Here is a 22,284-nt window from a genome sequence, read left to right on the forward strand (position 1 = left end):
TAGTTAAAATGTCTATGCTACCCAGAGCAATCTACACTTTCAATGCCATCCTGATCAAAATACCAATGACATTTTTAAAAGAACTGGAACAAACAGCCCTTAAATTTGTGTGGAACCAGAAAAGGCCCCGAATCTCCAAGGAATTGTTGAACAGGAAAAACAAAGCTGGGGGCATCACGTTGCCAGACTTCAAGCTATATTACAAAGCTGTGATCACCAAGACAGCATGGTATTGGCACAAGAACTGACACACAGATCAGTGGAACAGCACAGAGACTCCAGAAATGGACCTTCAACTCTATGGTCAACTAATACTCGACAAATCAGGAAAAAATATCCAGTGTAAAAAAGACAGTCTCTTCAATAAATGGTGCTGGGAAAATTGGACAGCTACATGGAAAAGAATGAAACTTGACCACTCTCTCACACCATATACAAAGATAAATTCCAAGTTGTTGAAAGACCTCGATGTGAGACAGGAATCCATCAAAATCATAGAGGAGAACATAGGCAGCAACCTCTTTGACATCGGCCACAGCAACTTTTTTCATGACTCATCTCCAAAGGCAAATGAAACAAAAGAAAAAATGAACTTGTGGGACTTCATCAAGATAAAAATCTTCTGCACAGCCAAGGAAACAGTCAAAAAAACTAAGAGGCAGCCCACAGAATGGGAGAAGATATTTGCAAATGACACTACAGATTAAAGACTTGTATCCAAGATCTACAAAGAACTTCTCAAACTCAATACACATGAAACAAATAATCAAATCAATAAATGGGCAGAAGATATGAACAGATACTTTTCCAATGAAGACATACAAATGGCTAACAGACACATGAAAAATGTTCAAAATCATTAGCCATCAGGGAAATTCAAATCAAAACCACCTTGAGATATCACCTTACACCAGTTAAAATGGCAAAAATGGACAAGGCAGAAAACAACAAATGTTGGAGAGGGTGTGGTGAAAAGGGATCCTTCTTACACTGTTGGTGGGAATGCAAGTTGGTACAGCCACTCTGGAAAACAGTGTGGAGGTCTCTTAAAAAGTTAAAAATTGAGCTACCCAATGATCCAGCAATTGAACTACTGGGTATTTATCCCAAAGATACAGACATAGTGAAGAGAAGGGCCATATGCACCCCAGTGTTCATAGCAGCATTGTCCACAATAGCTAAATTGTGGAAGGAGACCTTCAACAGACGACTGGATTAAGAAAATGTGGTCCATATATACAATGGAATATTACTCAGCCATCAGAAAGAATGATTACATAGCATTTGCAGCAACATGGATGGGACTGGAGGAGATTATGCTAAGTGAAATAGGTCAGGCAGAGAAAGACAATTATCATATGGTTTCACTCATTTATGGAATATAAGAAATAGGAAGATCAGTAGGAGAAGGAAAGGAAGAATGAAGGGGGGGTAAACAGAAGGGGGAATGAACCATGAAAGACTGTGGACTCTGGGAAACAAACTGAGGGCTTCAGAGGGGCGGGGGGTGGGGAATTGGGATAGGCCAGTGATGGGTATTAAGGAGGGCACATATTTCATGTTGCACTGGGTGTTGTATGCAAGTAATGAATCATGGAACATTGCATCAAGAACTGGGGATGTACTGTATGGTGACTAATATAACAAAATAAATATTATTAAAATATATAATTTTCACACTGTATGCTTGAGTGGTCAGTCATTTAACACATTTTTATGGAGCAATTTTTTCCAGTTTTATTGAAAAATGACATATATCACTATGTAAGGGTAAGGTGTACAGTATGGTTTGATTTGCATATATTGTCAAACGATTACCACAACAGGTTCAGTTAATGTCCACCTTCTCATATAAATAGAAAAAGAAAAAATTACATTATATCCCTAGTACTCATTTACCTTATAAGTGGAAGCTTATACTTTTTCACCAGCTTTCTCCATTTCCTTCTTCCCACCCTCTACCTCTGGTAACTGCAAGTCTTCTCTCTTCTCCTGAGTTGCTTTCTTTTTTTAAGATTCTGCATGTGAGATTATATACTATTTGACTTTCTCTGTCTGATTTACTTTAGTTAGCATAATCCCTTCAAGGTCTACCCATGTTGTTGAAAATTGTAGTTCATTTTTTATGGCTGAATAATATTCTACTCTGTGTGTGTGTGTCCTGTAAATAATGCTGCTATCAACACGGAGCTGCAAATATCTCTTTCACATAGTATTTCATATCCTCTGGATATATTCTCAGAAGTGGAATTTGCTAGATCACACAGTATTTTTTTTTCTTTCTTTCTTCTTTTGTTTTTGATGATCCTCCATATTGCTTTCCATAGTCGTTGTACCAATTTACAATTCCATCAACTTTGCACAGGGTTCCCTTTTCTCCATATCCATACCAGCATTTGTTATCATGAATGAAGGCTGAATTTAGTCAAATGCTTTTCTTTCATCTACTGAGGTGATATGGTTCTTTTCTTTCATTCTGTTAAGGTCATGTATCACATTGATTGATTTGCATATGTTGAATCTTCCTTGTATCCCAGGGATAAATCCCATTTGATCATGGTGAATGATCCTTTCAGAGTGCTGAATTTGATTTGCTACTATATTATTGATAATTTTTACATTTTTATTCATCAGGATATTGACCTGTAGTTTTCTTTTCTAATATTTATTTTCTGGCTTTGATATCAGGATAATGCTTATCTTTTAAATGAGTTTCAGAGCATTGTCTCCTTTTTAATTTTTTGGAAGAGTGTGAGAAAGATTGGTGTTAATTTTTCTTTAAATGTTTGTTAAAATTTACCCGTGAAAGCATCTGGTGCTGGGCTTTCCTTCCTTGGGAGAATTTTGATTAGTTATTCAATTTTCTTACCAGTAATTGGTCTATTCAAATTTTCTATTTCTTCCTGATTCAGTTTTGGTAAGTTGTATATTTCTAAGAATTTTTCCATTTTTTCTAAGTTGTCTACTTTGTTGGTATATAGTTTTTCATAAAATCAAGTAATTTTTATTTTCACACATTGTTCTAGGCATTATTCCATGGTAGTGAGCAAAATAGACAAGATCCTTGCTTGTATGATACTTAATGCTGGAGGATGAGATGAACAATATACAATTAAAAGAAGACAAGCTTTAATTGCAGCAAATGCTATGTAGAGAAGCAAAATAAGGTTCCGACTGCTATTACAGATTGAGAAATAAAGTCTCTCTCAGATGAGTATTAAGCTGAGATATGAATGACAAAATGATATACCATATGAATATTGGGGGGATAACACTGCAGGTCAGGGTAATAAACTCAGTAAATTTGAGGAAAATTAATGATAGTGTGATTGGAGCATCATGATTGAGGCAAACATAATAACTGGAATATAAATGTTCCAGAGAGGAAGTTTCAGTCTAGGTGGGATAGGAAACCACAAAAAAGTTCTTAACGGCAGTAGCACACACAATCTCATTCACATTCTTAAAAGTCACTTTGGTTACATGTGTTGTAGGTAGACAAGAGTGGAAGATAGGCTACAATAGACTACTTCAATCAGCAACTATCCAGGTGAGAGCTGATGGAGGCCTAGCCAAGGAAGACGTCAGTGGAGATGGTAAAAAGAGGAGACACAGTATAATTTTAAAGACTGATTCACAGAACTTGCTTATTGGGTGAGAGTTATATAGCAAAGAAAGAAAATCAATGATAAACTCTAGAATTTGGCTTGAACAAGTAGATGCATTGTACTATTATTCACCAAATCAGCAAGACTGGTAGGTGAGAAGTTTGGTTTTATCTTAATATTGCTTATTTTCTCAAAACCATCTCACTCTTTTAAATTGTCCTGTGTACTGCAGTGACTGAAACATGGAATCTACATTTTTCCAACTCATTTGTCAACAGTTACTGGTTTTGGTTTTGCCAGTGAGGCACTCTTGTGGGAGATTTGGAAGATGAATAAGGAGAGGGCATTTTGTTCTGTGAGGACTGCAGGTAGCTGCATGGGCATTGGAGTTGACAGATAAAGGATTTCCCTCTGTGGCCTCCAGATGTCCTCCTGAGGGTCACCCATTTCAGTGCTGCAGGTAACTATGACTATTAACTGTAGTTTCTGAGTTTCCTGCCTATCCTGATTGGTCCCCAGTTGCAGTTTCTCCAGACTTGCTAACAGCTGTACAATTCTCTGGTTCCTCAAATTAAGTCATTTCCTGTACGAAATACTTAGAGTAGTTAATATTTTTTTTTAACAAACTCTGAATAATATAGGGAGAATAATTAATAGTTGTGCTTATGGCTTCAACAGAGAGAGGTCAGAGCTGGAAATATAGATTTTGGAATCATTAGTGTTTAGATAATAAACATGGGACAGGATGAAGTTTCTTTGTAGACAAAATAAATGGGGCAGGAGAGAATCCTGTGGGTTCAAAACTTTTGAAGTCAAATAAAAAAGAAGTCAGAACAAAAGAACGAAACTGGACCACTTCCTTATACCATACACAAAAATAAACTCAAAATGGATTAAGGACCTAAATGTGAGACCTGAAACCATAAAAATCCTAGAAGAGAGCACAGGCAGCAATTTCTCTGACATTAGTCATATCCTTCTAGATATGTCTCCTGAAGGCAAGAGAAACAAAAGCAAAATAAACTATTGGGATGATATAAAATAAAAAAAAAACTTCAGCAAAACGAAAGAAATAACCATTAAGACTAAAAGACAACCTACTGAATGGGAGAAGATATTAGCAAATGATATATCTGATAAAGGGTTAGTATCCAAAATATACAAAGAACTTATACAACTCAACACCCAAAAAACAAATAATCCAATTAAAAATGAGGAAAAGATATGAACAGACATTTCTCCAAAGACGACATCCAAATGGCCAACGGACATGAGAAGATGCTCATTATCATTCATCATCAGGGAAATGCAAATCAAATCCACAATGATATTATCACCTCACACCTGTCAGAATGCCTAAAACCAAAAACACAAGAAAGTGCTGGTGGGGATATGGAGAAAAAGGAACCCTTGTGCACTGTTGGTGGGAATGCAAACTGGTACAGCCACTGTGGAAGACAGTATCTAGGTACCCTCCAAAATTAAAAAATTGGAACTGTCCTTCAATGTAGTAATTGCATTACTATTTACCCAAAGAAGTGATATATGCATCCCTATGTTTATTGTAGCATTAATTATAAGAGCCAAACTATGGAAGCAGTCCAAGTGTCCATCAATAGATGCATGGATAAAGAAGATGTGGTATAATTTGCATCGACATGGATGGACTGGAGGGGATTATACTAAGTGAAATAAGTCAAGCAGAGAAAGACAAATATCATATGGTTTCACTTCTATGTGGAACATAAGGAATAGCACGGAGGACATTAAGAGAAGGAAGGGAAAATGAAGGGGGGGAATCAGAGGGGGAGACGAACCATGAGAGACTATGGACTACAGGAAACAAACTGAGGGTTTTAGAGGGGAGGAGAGTAGGGGGTTGGGTTAGCCTGCTGATGGGTATTAAGGAGGACACGTATTTCATGAAGCACTGGGTGTTATATGCAAACAGTGAATCATGGAACACTACATCAAAAACTAATGATATACTGTATGGTGACTAAGATAATAAAGTTAAATTAAAAAAAAGATGTGGGGTGTGTGTATGTTTATGTATGTATATATATACACATGTATATACATATGTGTATGTATATGTATACACACACACACACACATATATATATATATACCCATACCCAATGGAATATTATTCAGCCACAGAATGGAATTAAATCTTGCCATTTACAACAACATGGATGGATCTAGAAAGTAAGCAAAATAAGCCAGTCAGAGAATGACAAATACCATATGATTCACTCATATGTGGAATTTAAGAAACAAAACAAGTAAAAAAAAAAGGGGAAAAAAAGAGACAAACCAAAAAATAGGCTCTTAACTAGAGAGAACAGATGGTTAACAAAGGGAAGGTGGGTGGGGGAATGGATGAAATAGGTGAAGGGGATTAAGAGGACACTTATCTTGATGAGCACTGAGTCATGTATAGAATTGCTGAATAACTATACTGTACACCTGAATCTAATATAACACTGTATGTTATCTACACTGGAATTAAAAGAAAAAAATCTGAAAAAAAAAAGTCAGAAAAGGATACCAAGCACAAGAGGCTAATGAATTAGAAGTAAATTTATGTAGGTATGGCATTATTGATGACAAGGGAAGAAAGTGTTTCAACAAAGAAGGTGGTCATTGTAGTCTAGAATGGCCAGGGTAACTTTAATTGTTGATGAGAGGCCCTGAAAGTTGTCTTTATTTCAGATTAAGAAGGAACAACTTTTTTGCTAGTTACTGAAGACAGCAAGAAGAGTTTGAACATGGCAACAGAAGTGCTAACGCATGGTGGTGTTTGTAGATGGAGTATGGGGGAGGGTGGTGAAAGGGGCTATAAAAAAATGAGAGCCATTAGAGATTACTGAGTTTGTGAAAATTATAAAAACGACATGCCATTGAAAAAATTAGGTGAGATAACCAAAATGATTTTTTTTAAATAATCTCTACCCCTAGCAAAAAGACTTTTCAATGGAAGACATTTAGTAGACTATGATGACATTAAATATTGACATAAACTAGAATATTTTGGGCAGTTTTATGTTGAACCGAGTGCATTAACAAAAAGGGAGCTTAGGAAAGGAAACTGATTCTGTCGTGTCTGTAAAGGTAGCATTTTCTCTAAATTAATTAATTAATTAATTAATTAATTTATGAGCGAGCGAGCATGAGCCAGGGGGAGGAGCAGAGGGAGAGGTACAAGCAGGCTCCACGCTGAGTGGGGGCTCAATCCCATGACCCTGAAATTACGACCTGAGTGGAAACCAAGAGTCAAATGCTCAACAGACTGAGCCACTCAGGCACCCTAAGGTAGAATTTTTTTTTTTTTTCAAAAACAGAATAATGGTCACTTGAAGGACTCAAAGAGTTAAGAGTCATTTAATAAACATTTTATTTGGAAAGACGTCCCTTCTCTTTCTTGCTATTTTTCTACTATGAAAATTCCCAACATATTCCAAGTTAGAATAATATAATAAATCTTTGTATTTCTAATACCCACTTCAACAATGATTAACACATGTCTTGCTTCACCATAGTACCATCTAGGTTATGTTGGTACAAATCCCAGTCATTATATCAGTTAATCACTTATATCATTTAATATGTAAATATTTTAGTATATATCTCTAGAAGAGAACTCTAAAAAAATAACAGTAATACAATACACACCTAAAAAATTAACAAGCCCACTCATTGTTTAGTCAGGTTCAAATTTGCCTGATGTTCCCGTAACATTTTGTTGGTTATTTGAATTAATATCCATATTATGTGGGCAACTGTCTTTTGAAAGCCATTATGTAATATTAATACTCATAAAAGAGTATACATATGATGTATATGTAAAATATAAAGCAAATAATAAAATAAGCACTATGAATCCCAAATCCCAGCTCTAGATTTTGAATTTATCAATACTGATGAATCTACCTGTGTCCTCTCCACTCTTCAAACCTCGTGCCATTACAACTAAAGTTAGTGGTATTCTGGGTTTTCTATTTATTATTACCTTGCTTTCTTTCCTTTTTAAAATTTTTACCACATATGTATGTATATGTTCATGATATGTTTAGTTGTACTTGTTCTTAGTCTTTAGAAAAATATCATATACTGTAATTTGATTTTTTCTCCCACTGAACGTGTTTCTAAAGTTGGTTCATATTGTTTTGGGCAGCTGAAGTTCACTCTTTTTCTCTGCTGTATAATTTTTCACAGAGTGACTATCATTATTTATTTCCTCTTTTCCTGTCCATAGACATTTTTGTCTGTGCCTAGTTTTCTAGCATGAATAATTTCTATGAACAATGTAGCTCCTATTACACACGTACAAAAAATCTGCAATGTGAAACAATGGAATTGCTAGATTTTTGCAAAATAATGCCAAATTGTTTTCGAAAGTAATCATACTATAACAAACATTCCCACTAGCTGTTTATTAGAATTCTCACGGTTGCACATCTTAACCAAATTAACAATTTTCAGATATTTTAAATTTTACAAAACAGCTGGGAAAGCCAGTGTCAAGTCTTGGTTTTAATATGTGTTTTCCTAAGTACTAGGGAGGCTGAACACTTTTTTATATGATAATTTACCATTAAACTCAATGAAGAGGCTGATGTTCTATTTTTGTACTTCCTTATGTGTTGTTTGCCTTTTTAAAAGTATTAATTTAAAGGTGTTCATATTGTGGGTAGTAATCCTTTACTATTAACAGGATTTGAAATACTTCCAGGCTGTGGATTCTATTTTCACTTTCTTTATAGTATTTCTAGATGAACAGACAATTCTTACCTTAATGTAATCAAACAATCAATTATTTTAGTGTTAGTGATTTTGGAGTCTTAAGAAATCCTTCGTACCTCAAGTTTATAAGAATCATCTTATATTTCCTCATAGAAATTGTGCAAGTTATCTTTCACATTTACATTTTTATTTCATCCAAACTTCTCTGGATAATTCCAGAATAAATCAAATTTTTAAAATTTAAAGTATTTTATATAAAACAAAATGTCTAATAATTATAAACTGAGTGATTACTGTGGGTCAGACCCCCTGGGAAGCACTCTTGAGATTCTGAGATTTTTGACAAGAGTTTTTTTTTTTTTTTTTTTTTTTTTTTTGGCAAACAACCCCTGTGAGGGGTGAGACTAGCTAGACTGGGCCAAGAGCAAGTTGAGCTGTGATGAGATTACAACAGAGGACTCAGCGATTCCAAGAAGGAACTCGGGAAGCCAGGAGGCCATTCAGAATAGTCCTGGTTGAGGCGATGCCAAGGCCTTTGTCCTGCCCCATCAACCAGTCAATAGCACAGCTGCTAGAGGGGCTCTAACTTTAAAAAGGGGAGCCTCTTGAAACCCAAGGCAGGTTTCAGAGAGGGACTGAAGTCTGGGCCTGTAGTAACTAAAATTCCTGGAAGTTGAGGGCAGAGTGATCACCCTGAGTGTATCTGTGGCAGCATGCAAGACTACAAAAATTATTTGACTGTAATAGTTCACCAAGTAAGGAGAGAAAATTATGTTCAAAGCTGTATCTCCAGTACCAACTCTGGAGTGTTAGAGACATAGTAGGCAACCAATAAATATTCACTGAGAGAATAAATGTAAAATGAAGTAGACACAATGGGAAAAGGTTTTTACTTCCCTGAAGTTGCTTTTAGCCATGTTTTAAGTAACTGAATACATCACATTGAATAGATTTTTGTCGATGTCTAAGTTTTGAGCATCTTAAATGGTCATTGTTGTCTTCAGTAGGTTTTACACACGATGGAAGTTCAACTGGAAGTAGCTTAAGTAACAGAAAGGAATTTAATTCCAATTATAATAAAATAAAAGGCCAGCAGACATTTCAGGTATGGTTAGTTCTAATGGCTCGGATGAGGTCAGAATGACTCTCTTCCTTCATCTTTTGCTTCTTCTTTCCTTTGTATTGGCTTCTTTCTTATTTGGCCTCTCGCCATACAGAAAAAGCCATGGTCATCAGCAGCTCACACTCAGACCCTGCTATTGTGACAACTGCATAAGAACTGAACTCTCTCTGAAATAAAATTAAAGGAAGTCTAAGGAAGACTTGAACTGATATGGCTTGAGTCACATACACAGCTATTAATCACTCACTGTGAATGGCTGAACAGAATGCTCTGAATGACCAGGGCTAATTCATGTGTCTCTCCAGGGAGCCCAGAGAGCAGATATCCAGCTCATTACAATTATACAGACAGAACATCACTATTTCACCTCACAGTAACCATACAGACTAGACTGCATGGTGTCTATCTCCCCCCAGCCACATGGACTGAAATCACTGTGTCCACCTCACTTCACCCATATGGACTGAACAGGATTCTGGTATCACAAGAGAGGGATGGTTCCTTATACTGATGCTAGGAAGATATATATAAATATTTATGTACCTACATTAACTCAGTTGTAAAATATTAACTTATTTTGTATAATAAAGGAAATAAATCTTTCTTATAAAAATAAATGAAATGCTATTATTAGTCCTTTGAGGGGTTATGCATGTTCAAACTAATATATTGATTGTTATACCTTTTCCAAATGGGGCACTTATTTTACATACCTGTTCCAAAACAGTATATTAATTAGCTACATGATAGCTTATCATTTATTTCTTATCTTAAACTATGACTCAGTAACTACTTATTTGAACATATTCTAAAGCAAGTATAATAAACATGTCTTCAAATATAAATAAGGCCCTGTCTGGCAGCGTTATCATACCAAGAAATCTGGTTGGGGAAATCTTTACCAATGTGGAAGGATTGGAGCCTCTAGACTAGTCTAGAAATAAGGATCCATTATGCAATAAATGTCTCATTTCTAGTTTCTAAGTCAATTTTTGACAAATTGCCCAGAGCTTACATGGGTATTTGGCCACCTTCCCCCAGCCCCAACCTACTCAATCACTCAAGTCTACCCTTTACCAAGTGTCCTCCCCTGAACTGACTTGTTGCTTTATCACTAAACAATCATAAGATTTAGATTTAAGGCTTTTTCTCCCCTTCTAATAAAATTATATGATAATGATCAAGATAATGATTGAAATATTTTACCTTCAGTAGTTCCATCAGGCTTAGTAGATGCGTCTGTTAATTAATGTATATAGCACACAATACTTGTCTGAGATGTTTCTTCTTTATATGTGAAATTGATATAGCAAGGGGAATTTTTGCCATATCATTTTTCATTTTTTCATATATTGGCCAAGCTTTATCAACTTATAAAATTCTATATTGGGAAGAAAGTTCTTCTATAGTTGCTAATGAAGTTCTGTTTCAGAATTTGTGATAAGTTGGACAAATATAGCTAGATCGAACTTTATTTTTATTCTCCAAAGGAAAAAAAAGGGGACTTGTTAAACAAGTGAGCATTATGCATTATGTTACAGAGGAAAATACCTCCAAGAATTAGCTGCTATAAATTCCTGATAAATTTTCCAGTAATCTGAATTATATCTTCATTATAAACCATATAATTTTAGTCTTAGATGGGTACTGTTCAGTTCAGGTTGATATTTTTTGCCAAATACACTTCAAATTATTCTCTATCCACTAGAGCAAAATATTGAAGTTACTTGGTCAAGACTGTGTTGTGCTAAAAAATGATTAAATAGATCTTTTATTTTTTTTTAATTTTTTTTAAAGATTTTATTTATTTATTTGATAGAGATAGAGACAGCCAGCGAGAGAGGGAACACAAGCAGAGGGAGTGGGAGAGGAAGAAGCAGGCTCATAGCAGAGGAGCCTGATGTGGGGCTTGATCCCATAACGCCGGGATCACCCTGAGCCGAAGGCAGACGCCCAACCGCCCAACTGCTGTGCCACCCAGGCGCCCCTAAATAGATCTTTTAAAAACAGTCAACTATCCAGGTTTTATAGTAGTTCAAATAGGCCTTCTCCAATTAATTTGAATTCACAGAATATTTTCACACTTCTTAATTCTTTTGTATGTGGAAGGAATTAGTACAAAAGAGGTGATACACTCAGAAGAATAATTACCAAGGCCTTGTAAGGAGTATTTTTACCCAGGACAATCGGGTAGTTTTTTAGTCAAGTTCTAGCCTACGGGGATGAGAGGGCAGATGTGTAATTTATGCAGATGTTTGATTTCTTCCACTTGACTATAATGGACATCTAGGAGACTGATGTCCAATACTCCCTTCTTTTGAAAATTACCTTTTACCCTCATGCATACAGTTGTAGGGGAAGGATAGCATCTCTCCACTGCTTTTACAGACCATCAATCCAAAGGTGGGCATCTGACTTAAGTCTGGCTATTCAGAATCCTGGCACAGGATTTTTACGATTGGTACCCAGAATACAGAGTTTGTCTCTTTTTAATGACAACTATAAGATATAAACTGTGAGTTGTTTTCGGCTGATCTGACTTAAAGGCAAAAAATAAAGCAGACATGGGGAGAAGAGCAAAACTGAGAGATGAAGAGGACGTCCTTGGGCATTTGCATTCCTTTTCTTGTGGTTCCTCTGACCCAAGCACATTTCTTTTCTTGAGTTCCATGAGACACATTGTCTTGTATTAATAATCTTTGTTGTTGATTATAAGCAATGAAATTGGGTGTCACCTGCAGCGAACAAAGTGCAGCCTACTAAAATCATCTTTACCCCAACAAGTTCTAGACAGCCAAAAGGTTTCACTTAGAATGCTTACAGTAGTCCCTTCTGTTACTGGCTACCTGAGATACTGGGTTGACAGGGAGTCTCAGGTATATATTGTAGAAAAGGAGGCATAGGGGGAGAGAGAGTAGACAGCATAGTTACATAGAGCAAGGCTTCTCAACCTAAGCACAGCTGACATTTTGAGCCAGAGATCCTTTGTTGTAGACTGTTGTTTTCATTGTAGGATGTTTAATAGAATTTTAGTGTCTATTACTAGATGTCAGTAGTACTCCCCATCCAGGTGTGACACCTAAACTTTGTCTCCATACATTGCCAAATGCTCCTTGAGGGACAAAATTACCTTTGGTTGAAAGCCACTGGTACAAGATATTTGCAATAAATGGCAAAGTGGCAGTGAGTAAACCAGACAGTTTCCGACCCAATTTAGATTGTATAAAGTGTGCATCCAATTTATCGAAATGTTATACGCAATGAATATTTATTTGTAAATTAACTTCGCTTTCAGTTAAAAAGATGGTCACATATCCACATACAAACTAAAGAAATCCACAAAAAACCAAGTGAGCAAAAAATATTTTATACTTCTGCTTTTATATGGGTTACTTGAGATTTGTTCTCCTAGGCTTCTACTGCTGAACACTATGCCTGTGGGCAGAGACCATTGCCTGCAACTGCTCTGACACCTGTTAAAAGTGATGCAAGTTGGTAGTGAAGGCCATCACATTGAAAGAAACTCTAGAGAATGAAGCCATCACAGAGGAAGGAGGAGTTGAAAAAGATGGGTACCACTATGTGAGTGTGGGAATCCAGCAGTTTTCAGATACATGAGATAATGGATTTTCTTTTATTTAAACTGATTTGAGTTGGGCACTCTTCCGTAGTAAACTAAAATGATCTTGAGCAATGCAGAAGGGTCTAACAAAAAGAGAATAGAATTCTTCCATTATAAATTATGTTTTTAAGATCCATTTTGATTTCCATTTGTTTCTAAGTTCAAAAAAAAGAATCTATGAAAAAAATTGAAGGTGATCCAGTGAAAAGAGAAACTTTTCTGTTTAGATAAATGGAGCTTATAAATAAGTGTGTAAAATATCTAGAAAGTGTAAAATATAAAACTGCTTAGATATAACTGCTTCCTATGAAAAATTTTGTCATATATGTAAGTCTATCACCCAAATCTAATACGACATCATCAGTCAGAGTCCACAGTCCCCCCTCTTGCAGGGGTAACCATCTGTCTATAGCTCCTGCTGAAGAGTCTCCCTGGGAGCCATGTTTTATACCAGGTGACACTACCCCTAGGTACAAAACCAATTAGGCAAGGTGTGGCCTCAAGGACAGTTCATCTACACGTTTAATGAGGTCTGTGCACGACAATGAACTTTGCTATACAGATCCCCTCTTTCAAGGACTTAAGTCCTGAAAGAATGCATCTGTTAGAAGTGGAAGTTGAAGCTGAGATGTTTTACACAGAGAACAGTTACAGAGACTGGGATGGCCAGATACAAGCTAAAATGATAAGGAAGGAATCCAAGATGAGGAGAGAAGGGTAGATTTACTAAGAGATAACTTGAAAAAAGACACAGTCAGGAGAAAGAGAGAAAGAAGGAGGATGGGTCCCTAAATGTAGATTCAACTCCTTATGATTATCTAGTGTTAGTTACAAGTTCATCCCATTCTCATTTGTGCCAACTGTCACTTTCCTGCCACTCAGCTCCAGATTCACCCTTCAGTACCTGCCCTGCAATAATGGATTGGACTTCAAACATTTTTCTATTACAGCCAACACGTTAAGTTGTGTCAGTAGAAGGGTGCAGGAGAGGCAGTGAGGAAGGAAGAAGACTTCTGATTCTGGGGTGCTGCATTTTATTTTGTATTTTCTTTTTTTGCTTTTGCTACACATTCTGTCAATAGTGGGTATATAGGGACATCCACTGGCATCTTGTTCCACTTGTGCCCCAGAACACATAGTCCTTCAGCCACCTTGAAGCAATGGCCTGCTGGTGACCACTTTGCATGGACCTTCTTCATGGAACACCATGCCCCAGGCTCTGTGTACCTGCCCTAGGCTCAGCTCATCTATGCACATGGAAGGGCAGTATCTCAGCTCCATCTCTTAGTGCATACCACAGGTTCCATTTCTCCAGAGAAAGCTCCTCCCCACTTCCCCTGTACACACCTACTTACCAACCTTGGCCACCTATGGTACTAGATACTGCTTGCCCAGACACATAAACTAGCAAACTTTTCAGGGTTTTGCAACCACACCATCTCTAACAAAATCTAAGGCTCACCTAGAATCCTCTCTTCCAACCCTGTCTTACAATGCATACTTTCCCTCAGCCCTAGGGTCACCTGCAGAGTTCTCTTTCCATCCTTACAGTTACTCCCTGCTCATAACTTCATAATTCTTTACCCTAAAATTTTCCTGTTCAAGTTGCTGTGACTTCTTTCTCCTTATTGTACTCAGATGGATACACCCCTTTATAATAGGTTCCATTTTTCTTAGACTAACCTGAATGAATTTCTGTTTCTTGGGATCACAAGAGCTAGATTCAAATAGCCAGGACACACCAACTGATTTTTCTCTTTGAGATTCAGATGCTTTTGCCTTTGTCCTTTGACTCCCATGGAATTTCATGAAACTGACCTCAAGGCCTAGACCTGACTGTACATACCAAGGTGCAGAAGACTCAGATCAGTTTTGATGAATACAAGGTTTGACATTTTTGTCAATAGTACCAGGAATAGTTTTGCACACTACAGTATTTAATAGCCACTGGAGAAGGGCAAACCAATATAATTAAAGTTAAGGGTATATGGAATAACTGACTCAGAGAAGCTTAATGTGTCCCTATTTCTATTTTAAATCTGCTCAGGTTTATGAATCAATGAGCTAGAGCAAAGATATGTAAAAAGAATAAATATCTAAACAGGATTTGCTTGAGTTTCCCCAAATGGATTGTTAGTCATGCACGTTAATTTATCTTTTGAGAAAGCACATCATTTTTCTGATATACCCATTTGGTCTGGGGCTGCAAGTCAATTCTTTCAACTAAGGGAAAAAGTCACAAAATATCTTCAGTGGTTATTTAATGATTTATTTCATCAAGATGTGTGCCTAATAAATTTTTGCAAGATTATTTTCATAGCTGTTGGTCCACTTTGGCACACACACAAAAAAAACCTTAAAAAAATGGAGAGTAGGAATGAGGCTCCTCAAACATCTCTACCCATTCTACATTTAAATGTGCTTAGTCATCAGTTACACCACTGACAGCTACAATTTGCTACATAATTTGTTTTTTTTGATAAGCATTAATATAAAGATATCGAATGGAATTAAGAAAAAATAACGGATATAATGCAACCCTTTTTGGGATTTTTAATATAATAAGTATTTTTAAATGATGTAGTCTATACTAACAAGAGAGAATTAAAAGGAGTCTGACGATCAATAATTATGAAATACTGGAAAGAGCAAAGTACAATGATTTTCAGTATAGCTGACTCTTTAATTACAGATAAAACATCTTACAGAATATGAAAAGATAAAGAGCATTTGTGCTTAGAAAAGCTGATTAAACATTCTAGTGTGCAATCAATATGGTATTTGCAGAACGTCAAAAATTAGTGCCTAAATATTAACCTCCTCAAAGAAAATTATAGCTTGGTCATGCCACATTAGAGAGTGACATTGAAAGGTGACACTAAAAAAAAATCTTTCTGAATAATTTACTTTTTTACAGTTGAAAATTATGAGACTAGATTTTAAATAAAAATATAAAATGTATAAAAAAGCTTTTAAAATGCTTTAAGATATATTCTTGAAATACATTCAATGGAGATCAACACTTCTACTATTTCAAGGTGAAAAGAATAATGGTGTGAGAGTTTTTGTTGAGGAGAAGCAGAGAACCAATTTGGACTACCACAGAAATGAGTTCTCTTGAATTAAGTACCAAAATATTATTTGACTATATACTTTTTGAATATATGAAGTAAGGAATTACTAAAGTGAGTATTCCTACGTTAAAGAACATGTTTTTAAACAATTTTTTGTGGATTTTCCTAACCTAAATATATTATCTATAATTATGTATTTATAGTATAAATATGTTCAGAAATTTTAAGGGTTCAACAATATTGAAATAAACAAAAAATATTGTAAGAAAATTCCCCAAAGAGTAGGCATTACAAAGTGTTAGTGAAAAATATCTAAAAGCAAAAAGCAAAAAAAAAAAAAAAAAAAAAAAAAAANCAGCGTTGTGGGTTCGAGCCCCACATCAGGCTCCTCTGCTAGGAGCCTGCTTCTTCCTCTCCCACTCCCCCTGCTTGTGTTCCCTCTCTCGCTAGCTGTCTCTATCTCTGTCAAATAAATACATTAAAAAAATCTTTAAAAAAAAAAAAAGAATACAATGAAAATATATACAGAAAAGTGAAGTTCTTATGCCTTGGTTTTTTATAATTGAATTCCTGGAGAATATGGTTCAAGAGCTAATAGATGACATTTGGGGAAAAGAGCTCAATTATTCCCTAAAGATACTGAATTGGAATTCTGTGTATGAGTCCAAATATTATCCATTCCTGCTCTTTTGAAAACTCTAAACCCTTTTATTTCCACAGTACCGTGGAAGGGTAGCAAAGAGTATTGGCTAAGAGTAAAGTCCTACTCAGCATCACATCCTATTACTTAAATGGACCTGGATAATTTCTTAGCTCTCTGTACCTCAGTTACTGCCTATAAAATGGTAGTAACACCTATCTCAAAAGGTTATGCAAGCATTACATAAGTACATATAAAGTACATAGGATAGTGTTAACTTGTAATAACCATTCAAATATTATTATTAGAATACAGTCTGGTTTATTTGGTATCCTTTCAGCAGCATTAGTTTTTATGCACGCACAACACAGTGATGATAAAAGATGGAACTATCAATTTAATCAGTCTACTCACTCCCTCCGGAATAGTCTTATTTAATATTTTTTTCATCATTTTCTTTATTGTTCAAAACTAATGTTTCTCTATTGCCTAGGCCATGAGACGTTAAATTCTACCTGGACTCTAGAACTCTCTGTAAACTCCCTTCCTTTTACCCTTTCCTTTACGTTACTTCCCATCTGTCGCACGTGAGACTGCTCATACTTTCCTACATATGTCATACCTTTGTTCATCTGTCCTGGTGGCCTACGCAACTTTTCTCTTGTCCATCCCTTCAAAGACAGTTTGAAAGCATTTCATGGAGGAGGCTTTGTGCTTGGGACTTCCATCCCCTTCATTTGTCAGTCAGAAACATATTTGAGTATCTCATCTTTACTAGGCTCTACCACGTTTACAGCAGGGAGTTAGCCAGAAAATTTGCTGACCTCATTGATTTCACAGATTTGTATAGGAGATGGAGAATGAAATAAGCAACCAAACCATAACTGGTCTGCCTAGATTGGTCCTTCCCAAGCTCTTCACAAGACCCACTTCTCATTACGCAGGCAAGCCTCAGTTCCCACATTACCTTCACTTTTTTATCTAAAACAGCATCTGTTCCACCCACAGTCGGTGTCACATTACCTTTGAAGCATTTACCATTACCTGAAAGTACTGTTTTCACAGGTGGATTTACTTCTGACTAGGAGTGTTGCCTAGTCCCCTCTTGTCCCCGATTATCCATCGACATTAGTGATGTAGTTGTCTGGCACCGATAACTCCTTAGCTCCAGTGTGGGTCCTGACTGGCACAAATATATCCGAATCATTTCCCCATCCTTGCCAAAGTAAGTTGTCCAGGAAAGGACAGCAACCTAGGCCTAAGCCATCAGTGCAAGACATGCTCCTGACCACGACTATACAGCTCAGAGTCAAATATTTGAAAGGCGAAGAAAGGTCCCTTGCGCTCTGGACAGCGAGTGCCATGTACACGTATGAAGTCTGGAGTTGCAGTCAGTTGGCAGCGAATAGGCCAGTTTTTTTTTTTTTCCCCAACTGTATTCCTTCCATTTCCTTTTAGACCCTATTGTTAGTAACTAAAACTTCCAGTAATTTTGAATCTGGGTGTTGAGAGTAGATATTCTTGTATTCTTCCTGATTTTAGGAAGGAAGGACCTAGTCTTTCACCATTGTGATGTTGGCTGTAGACTGCTTTAAGGATGCTCTTTATTAAACTGAGGTGATTATCCTCTATCCCTAATTTCCTGAAAATTTTTATCCTGAAATTGTGTTGGATTTTGTAAATTCTTCTTCTGGGCCAATTGATACGATCATATGATTTCTTTTTTAACCTACTGATATGATGGATTACATTGATATATTAAATATTTAACCAGTCTTGCATACCTGGAATAAATACCACTTGGTCATGGTAGAGAGTTCTTTTAATACATTGCTGGATTGGTCTAATACTTTTGTTCAGAATTTTTATGTGTAAATTCTTGAGAAACATTGGTCTGTAATTTTTTTGTGCTGACTTTAGTACCAGAGTAATCCTGGCATGATAAAAAAAGCTAGGAAGTGTCCCTTCCTCTTCTATTTCTGAAATAGATAGTGTAAAATTTGTAAAAATTGGCGTTAATTTTTCTTTAAATGTTTGGTACGATTCTCCAGTGAAACCAGCTGGAGCTGGAGATTTCCATTTGGGGAGCTTAAAAAATACGGATTTGATTTATTGAATAGTTATAGGACTTACTCAGAAGATCTATTTACCTTGGTTTGGTTTAGTTTTTGAGGAATTGGTCTATTTTTTCTAGGTTGCCAAATTTAGGACCGTAAAGTTTTTTGTCATATTCCCTTATTTTTTTAATGACTACAGGAAATGTGGTGATTTGCCCTATTTCATTCATGATACTGGTGATTGGTGTCTTTTTGTTTTTATTGTTGTCAATCTTGCTAGAGAGGTTTGTCAATTTTATTGATTTCTTTTGAAGAACCAACTTTTATTTAATTGATTTTTCTCTATTGTTATATTTTTTGTTTCATTGATCTCTGCTCTTTATTTTTTCTTCTTTATACTCTCTTTGGGGTTATTTTGTTCTTTTCTCCCCCCAGGTTCTTCGTGTGGGAACCTAAATGAGACTTTCCTCATTCCTATTGTAGGATTTTATCTATAGATGTTTTTCTTACACAGTTGTAGCTGCATCTCACATATTTTCCTATTTATATTTTTATTTTCATTCAATTATATATATTTTGTTTAAATTGCTCTTTCATTCATGGGTTTTTTAAAGTAGGAATTTGCGATTTATTTCAGAGAACACACTCTGTATGATTTCAGTTCTTTTAAATTTCTTAAGGTTTGTTTTATGGCCTAGGATATAGCCTATCTTGATGAATTTGTCATTGGTGCTTGAAAAAAAATGTGTATTAGGTTGTTGGGTGGGGTGTTAAACTATATATATATAAACTTGATTGATTGTGTTATTCCATTCTTCTCCATCCTTGCTGATTTTCTATCTAGTAGTTCTATAGCTGCTGGGAGGGGATGTTGAAGTCCTTACCTATGATCGTGGATTTGGCTACTTCTCTTTTCAGTTTTATTAGTTTTTGCTTCATGTATTTGAATACATGGTTCTTTGGTGCCTATACATTTAGGATCACTGGTCTTGCAATGATTTGATTTTTTAAATTAATATATCTTGTCCCTATTTGTCTTCAGTAATTTTCTTTGTTCTGACTGCTGTGTCACCACCTACTTATATATTCATTCCTCATTGTTTTGGAAATGTTTGCACAATATGTTTTCTTCCATGCTTTTACTTTTAACCTACCTGTGCCTTTAAATTTGAAATCTGTTTCTTGTAAACAACACATATTCAGGCCTTTTAAAAAATAATTCTCATCACACTCTGTGTTTTGGTTGACATTTCAGGTACTTATTCACATTTAACTTAATTATTCACATGTTAGGGCTCAAGTCTACCATTTTATTATTTGTTTTCTGGTTCTCATTCCTCTGTTTTTCTTTTCCTTACTTCCTGTGGGTTACTTGAACATTTTTTATGATTTCGTCATTTTTGCAGTTGCTTGTTTTTTAGTGTTTTTTTTGTATAACTTCATGGTGGTTATTCCAGGTATTACAATATACAAATGTTACTTAACACATCTACTAGGATAAACATTTACCACTTAGAGTGAAGAGCGGAATCTTCACTTCCTTATAGGTTCGTTTACTTTCCATACTTCAAATATCACTATCTAGAATATCAGATGGTTTTATAATTCTTGTTTCAATAATCCAATATAATTTACAGGATTCATAAGAAAAGGATAGTCTATTATATGCATTAGTGTTTTTGCTCTATTATGCTTTCTTCAGTCCCAATGCTTCAAGATTTTCTCTTTTATCATTTCATTTGTTTGAAGGACTTTCTTTAGACAATCTTCAAGGATAGGTCGGCTAGTGAAAAATTTCTTTAGTTCTCTTTCATCCTAGAATGTTTTTATTCACTTATAATTCCTGAAGGATCATTTTGCTGGATATAGAATTCACAGTTGACAGCCTTTTCTCTTAGCACTTGAAAAAATTTATGCCGCTTACTCCTGGCCTTCAGGATTACACATGAGATATCATCTGAAGTGATGTTTCCCTGTAGGCAATGTGTTGCTTCTCTCTGGTTGTTTTCAAAAATTAATTATGTTGTTCCTTGGTGTAGATTTGTTGTTGTTGTTGTTGTTGTTTTTCTGTTTGAGATTCACTTGACTTCTTAAATCTGTAGGTATGTGTCTTTTGCCAAGTTTGGAAAATTTTCAGCCCTTATTTCTTTGAATATTCTCTTTCAGTTTCACTGTCTCCTCTCCTTCTAGGATTCCAGTGATATTTATACATACAAACATATATGTGTGTGTATATGTTGAATATTATTATTGCACAGGTCAATGGGGTTCTATTATGTATATATGTATATGTATATCTAATATATGCATATTTTTAAATTTTATATAGTATTTATTTCCCTTTTTTTCTGTTACTCAGATTAGGTGTATTCTGTCCTTAAGTTCATTAATTCTATTTTCTATCATCTCCAGGCTAGTATTAAACAAATTCAGCAAGTATTTTTTAATTTCTGTTATTAAATTTTTCCATTCTATATTTTACATTTGCTTCCACTGGTTATCTTTTTTATAACTTTTATTTCATGAATTTTCTATTTTTATTTAAGAGAATTTATAATTGATGTTGAAGTTTTTATGAGAATTGCTTTAAAATAGGATCTTCAGTAATTCTATATCTGACTTATCTCCATACTACTTACCATCAGTTGATTATTTTTTTTATTCAAGTTTTGATTTTCTTAGTTTTTAGTATGATGGGAGATTTTTTACTGTATCTTGGAAGCTTAATATATTATGTTAAGAAATTCTGGTTCCAATTTAAATCTTCTATTTTATTCTTTATTTTTACTTTTATTCTTTTATTTTACTAGTCAGTGACTCTGTCTAGCTTTAGCTAAATAGCATGCAGATCCTAGCCACATTTTGGCCTAGTGTACTCTTCCAATGATAGCTTCATTTGGTGGTTTTTTGAGGCTTTGCGGTTTTATTTTGGTCTGCTTGGTTTGTTACAAGCTACTGGGACTCTCACTGCTCCTTGCTGGTGCTGCCTGAGGGAATGGAAGGAGTTGGGATTTAAGTAGGCCAGGCTGCCTAGTGTCACTCATTGGGGCAGGAGAGCCTCAGGCCCAAAGACCCCTGCTAGTGACTTTCCACTCCTATGGAAACAAACTCCCTAATGAGATGCCTGTCCTTCATCCAGCTTATGGTGATACTGTAATAAAAGAGTCCCACTAGTAAAGCACTGCAAATGACTTTGCTGTTGGGATCAAGGGGATGTAAAAGAAGCAGTCACAGATCTTTTATCCCAACTTTCTCATGTGGGACCTCAAGATAATAAAAGAGGGCAACTATTCAGGATCTAATCACATGGAAGTCTTAAGATGGTTAATTATAAATGCATGCAAAAGGAGAAAATTGATAGTATGCTTATCAAAAGCCTGGTGGAACTTTATAGGAAATTCAGAAACTTAC

Source organism: Ailuropoda melanoleuca, chromosome 1 (assembly GCF_002007445.2).
Source record: "Ailuropoda melanoleuca isolate Jingjing chromosome 1, ASM200744v2, whole genome shotgun sequence".
In the NCBI taxonomy this organism is placed as follows: Eukaryota; Metazoa; Chordata; class Mammalia; order Carnivora; family Ursidae; genus Ailuropoda; species Ailuropoda melanoleuca.